The sequence below is a fragment of the Macadamia integrifolia genome, unplaced genomic scaffold, assembly GCF_013358625.1.
Source record: "Macadamia integrifolia cultivar HAES 741 unplaced genomic scaffold, SCU_Mint_v3 scaffold2519, whole genome shotgun sequence".
NCBI classification, from domain to species: domain Eukaryota; kingdom Viridiplantae; phylum Streptophyta; class Magnoliopsida; order Proteales; family Proteaceae; genus Macadamia; species Macadamia integrifolia.
In genome coordinates this window covers 172,532-178,067 of record NW_024868769.1, presented here as the reverse complement: position 1 = coordinate 178,067, position 5,536 = coordinate 172,532, and the positions used below count along the sequence as shown (strand labels likewise).

Sequence of the window (5,536 nt, the reverse complement as noted above, 5' to 3'; positions counted from 1 at the left end):
CCTTGGGAGAGGCTTCAATCATCAGCCCCAAATGTCGTGCAACACGGATCTGGATGAAATTATAGGAGCTGCTGCTGTCGATGAGGATTTGAACCTGTGCTCCGTCAACGTAACCAGTGAAGCAAAGGGTGGTTGGTGACAGTTCCCCTGTTAAGGAGTAATAAGATAGCTCGGTAGAGGCTTCCCTTGTGTTCTGTGTATCCATCAGCTCTGCGAGTGGTGCTTCACCCGAAGGTTCTTCTTTTGCTTCTTCTTCGTTATCATACTCGAGCAAAAACAATTGCTGAGTTTTGTAGCGATGACCAGACACATATTTCTCCTCACAATTATAGCAGAGCCCCTTTTCTCGCCTTTGTTGCATCTCTGTGGGGGAAAGGCTCTTGATCGAAATGCACGGCGCCACCGCTGCACCTGGCAACAGTGGTATATTAGGAGGTGGAGGTGTGGGTAGTACTCCTTGGGCAATGTTTGGTCGAGCCATTGCTCTTATGATTTTAAGAATCTTGGCCTCCTGTAAGCGAGCTAATCCCACCGCTTGGGTCATGTTGGTGGGTCGGAACACCGTCACTTCATTGCGGATATATGATCTTAGGCCTAATATAAAACAACTAATCAGAAACGTCGGTGGAACAGAGTTAGTACGATTCGCAAGAGCCTCAAAACGAGTTTGATACTTAGAGACTGTAGAATTCTATACAAGTTTAGCTAAAGCCGCCTGAGGATTGTCGAACTCGGAGGGACAGAATCGAATATGAAGAGCTTGATTGAAGGCTGCCCAGGTTGTGAATTGTGCAGAGCGATGCATCCACTAGAACCACTATAAAGCTGGTCCATCCATGTGGAAGGAAGAGATTGTGATCCTCTGATCGTCGGTTGTTTTGTGATATTCGAAGAAGCGTTCCACCTTAAAAATCCATCCAATCGGATCGCCCCCATCAAATCTGGGAAAGTCGAGACGGATGGTGCGAGTTTCAATAGGATTTGTAGGAATAGGTAATGGAGTTCTCAGCGTTGAAGACATGCTGATGGTGTCTTGACGTCTTTCTTGCTGAGCCGCCAATACCCGCAAGGCCTGTTCCAAGCGTCCATCTATGGCTGTCATGCGAAGAACGAGCTTAGAGAGGGATCGTTGCTGGTCAATTAGGGCTGTTTAGAAGGAATCCAATCATTCACTCTGTTCAGCGGAGGTGTCCGTCAATAACTTGATAGCTTCATCAATAAGGCAAAAGCAAGTTCCCTCAGCCATCAAGGTCTCTCAACGAAAGCACGAATGATACCTACAACAGAGATAGGGATGCTGCTTCGAGGGAGCTACCTCCTAAGAGAAGAGAAGAGAAGAAGAAATGAAAGAAAGGAATAGTTGTCTGTCTTTTTCATTCATTCTCTGTTGCTCTTATATACAAACACTACAGAATATTTTTCTAACTAATTTTGTTGTAGGGAATTACACCAGATCCTTACTTGTAATCCTCTAAGACAATAGGCCTAGTCTACGGTCTAGTGCTCCTTCGAGAAGGTAAGATTGTTGCAACTTCCTTTTGATTCTTCTCCTTAGGTAACACGTGGTCCAATGAGGTTATATAAGAAGCCACCTGCACATGGGTTTCATAGCAAAACCCTTTTGCCTTCTCTCCTTCACTCTGTTCCTGTTTGCAGGTTTTGAGTTCCTCCCATCTGTCAAAAACGCTTCAGATATCACTACTTTTGTTTACAAGGGTTGTGCAAGCTAGTCATTCTCGAACCCCCAGTTATTCCCAATCCCTCTCTTCTCTCACAGCTCAAGCCTCCCAAGAGGCCTTCTTCAAAACAAGCACAGGTTAAGCTTACTCACCATTTTCGGTCTCTTTCAATGTAGAGGAGATCTCAGTAATAGTGATTGTTATTGCTGCGTGGGCAAGCTCCCTACAATGGCGAATCACCTTTGTGGAAATTCCGTGGCCGCACGGATTCATCTCTATAGTTATTACATGCTTTATGAGGTTTTTGGGTTTTCCCGATATTTATGCTTTGCAGATGCTTTACAAGACTTCTTGTGCTTCACAGGCTTCAGGGAGCGGCTTTGTGCAGTTGAAAGACACGACATTTTCTGTTCTTGAAAGTAGTTTGGCGAGCAATAATGGATTCTACACTACGAGTTATCAATCCCTGTATGTGTTGGCTCAGTGTGAAGGGGATTTGGGTTTGCAAATTGTGGAAAATGCGTGCAAGCTGAATGTGGAAGCTCCACGTCTGGTCAAGTTTATCTTCAGATGTGCTTTATAAGCTATAGTTACTGTTAGATCAAACACCAAGAAACACGAATAATAAAGAGACAATAGATCCGTATGACACAGAGATTTAACGAGGTTCACACACCAGGGTGGTGTGCTACGTCCTCGGGCAAAGAAGAAGATGATTCTCTATGCAGAAGAGAGATTACACCCTAGCAGCGGCGAAGGAGAAACTCGCCTTGAAACCCTAGCTTGAAAAACCCCAAAATACAATGACTTTCTCAACAAGCAACAGTACATTATATATAATCCAAATCGCGGGTCGACCCATCGGGTCGCCGTTGATCCGGTCGAACCATACCGCGGGGGCTACACCCCCGTATCCCTATACAAGATCAGTGATGGGCTCTGGGCTTGGGCCTATTAGCCCAACCCCTCTGCTTCCATCATAGATCTCAGAAAACTTTTCCATTCGGGTCGCTACCAAAATATGTCGGATCAGGTCAATATTCAAAATGGGTCAAGAATTCGAGACAAACTTAACAGTTACCATCCAAATGGGGGCGGGTTTTCGGATTTTCAGCAGCTGAATAGAGACGACTTCATATTCGGATGCCGCTAAACAGAGACCAAGAGAGAAGAGGAAGAAAGAAGAGGGAGAAGAGAGGAGGGGGGGTTTGAAAGGGAGTTTTGACCCAAAATCCATACCTTTTGAGGTCCAAAAGGATTCTTCATCCTCAGTCGTTGGATCGATAGGTACCACATATGTAGGCAGCCAAAGCCCTCTCCGCCAGTCTCCTCTGCATCTTGTCTCCCCTCTAATTAATGTGCCAATAAAAGATGAAGAGAGAGGGTCGGAGCAGTGCACGAAGACGAAGAGATAGGATCCGCTGCTCGTGCGATAATGTGGTCATACGAGTCAATCTCCAACACTTATCCTATCTTTTACCATTACAAGGATAAAGAGGGGTATATTTGAAATAATAAAAAAAAAAAAGACAGACATTGGATATTGACTCGTACGACCATGTGATTGTACGAGCAGCTGATCCATTATTAAGGCAAAGAGTGAGGAGGAAGAAAGAAGAGAGGAGGGTTTGAAAGAGAGTTTTGACCCAAAGTCCATACCTTTTGAGATCGAAAAGTGAACATCATACTCAGTCATTGGATCTATAAAAGCCACATGTTAGTAGTTGAAGCCCTTTCCATCAAGTGTGAAAATCGTCTACAATCATTGCACCAGTGCAGTAAAAATCGAAAGCTCCTTGAAGTGCATATCCAAATACTCTCAGCCGTCCAATATTTAATGTACCTCACCACTCACTCTAGAGGATGTAGATTCTTCCACCAATCTCCTCTAGATCTCATCTCCACAGAAGACTTTTTTCCCTTAATGTGCCAATAAGAATGTAAAGCGGAACAAAGCAGCCGCGATAATCCAAATCCAAATCAAAAAAAAAAAAAAAAAATCTCTCTTTTATATTAAAAAAAATATATTCCCTTCATTCTTTAAATGACGGTACCTGAAACATGTGTCAGCACCAAATGTACATAACCGTGTATATATATGAACATACGTGCAGGGATTTAATCTCAAAATTGTTTGCATGTGCAACTGCTACGTGAGTCTTTTTAAAATAGTAGTGAGCTGTCAAGTCCAAATAACAACTGTAGAAGCGAATTTTGACTCACCAACCAAACCCAAGCAACATCGTCTTTTGTTTTTGGTAATTAGTATTATCTTACCAAGCATCGTTGAAACAAGATTTAAAGTATTAATTAAACTCCCCTTCCTGGCAGCCGCAATGAGGTTGCGGGTACGCAACGTTCATTAACAACTCCCAAGTTTCGATAGACCAACTAATCTGATTCTCTGAGAATAATGATACATAGAAGTAGAATTTTAGCCTACTAAGGACTCAGTTCGGGACCATAAGGGGAAGCACCTTTGGTGACGTAGACAGAAACAATGTTCCAATGTGTAAGTTGTAGTCTTCGGATAAATAAAACTGAAAGGCAGTCTTTAGTTTGACTTTTATATCATTTTTATAGTTATTTGGTACATTTTTTAGGTATTATCTTATTAAATTAAAAAAAAAAGAAAAAAAAATTAGAAATAGGAAGAGAGACATGTTGTTACAAGGCTGTGTAATGAGGAAAATGGTTCTACCCAACCCCCAAATAGGGTTAAATTAAGGGTGTCAATCGGAATGGTTTTTGGTATTCGGGATGGGTCTATATCGGTATTGGTATCAAATGTACCACTTTCAATACCGTCCCATTTAGTTAAAGGGATCAAACTTAGATCCTAGTCTCATACTTTTATTTACTAATGAGATGAGACGGTATTGATTCCTAAACGGTTCCAGGCATTATGTAAAAACTCCATAGATGAGAAGAACTCAATGGTTCCATTATTAGTCTTTTAGATTTTTCATTATCATAAGATCTAAGATGCCTTACTTTCGAAAGCAAATTAAAATACCATGATGAATTTCATAGTTTTACTTATTCAAACTCTCTAATATCACATATAAACTCTCAAAAATATCAAGTAATAATGAATGATAACCAAATAAACAAGCACCCAAGTAGTTTCAGTGCTATTACGGAACTAGTTTATAGTAATAGAAGTAAAGGTTCATCAAACCTGTTAAAAAAAAAGAAGTCTATATATCAACTGAAACCTCCATAAGAGAAAATACCACCCAAGTACATCAAACTACATCCATAAAACTTGAACAAGAGAGCATAGATATATTCTTTGAAATGGTACTGGTGGTCCTGGTTCCATTCAGTACCTAACTAATTTTTAGGTACTGAACCCATTGGGAGTCTTACCCTAGAACCGTACCACCCCATCTATTATTCCATACCAAAATCAGATCCCAGTATTGTCCAGTTTATTAATGAGATGGTCCTATACCAGGTTTTAGGGGGATGGTTACCGGTTTTGGTCCCAAATTGACAACCTTAGGTTAAATGGTTATTGACCATTTTTGAAATATATGTAGTAGTGTACCATTAGTGGGGGGAGTTAAGATTTTCAACATTGAGCATGGTTCTAAGTATTGGTATTATCGGCTGTATTGACTGATTAGATAGGTATCGGCTTAGATTGATATCAATACTTGCCTAATCTTGAAATGGGAATCGGTATTGATCATAGGATTGGATATTGACCCGGATTGATTGATCCGAGCCAATCCAGATCTCTTGCGTTAAAAACTCATGAAAAAGGGGAAAAGGGGGGAACTCAATCTACGGAATCATTTTCTACTTCTCCACTTCTCAGATCTGTGAAAAAATTGGAAGATCTCATCGTT

General features: G+C 41.2%; 1 pseudogene; it reads left to right on the top strand.

Moving 5' to 3' along the window:
• The first annotated feature begins 1,598 nt into the window (after positions 1-1,598).
• LOC122066665 lies at positions 1,599-2,279 on the top strand (annotated as a pseudogene).
• Positions 2,280-5,536: the final 3,257 nt, after the last annotated feature.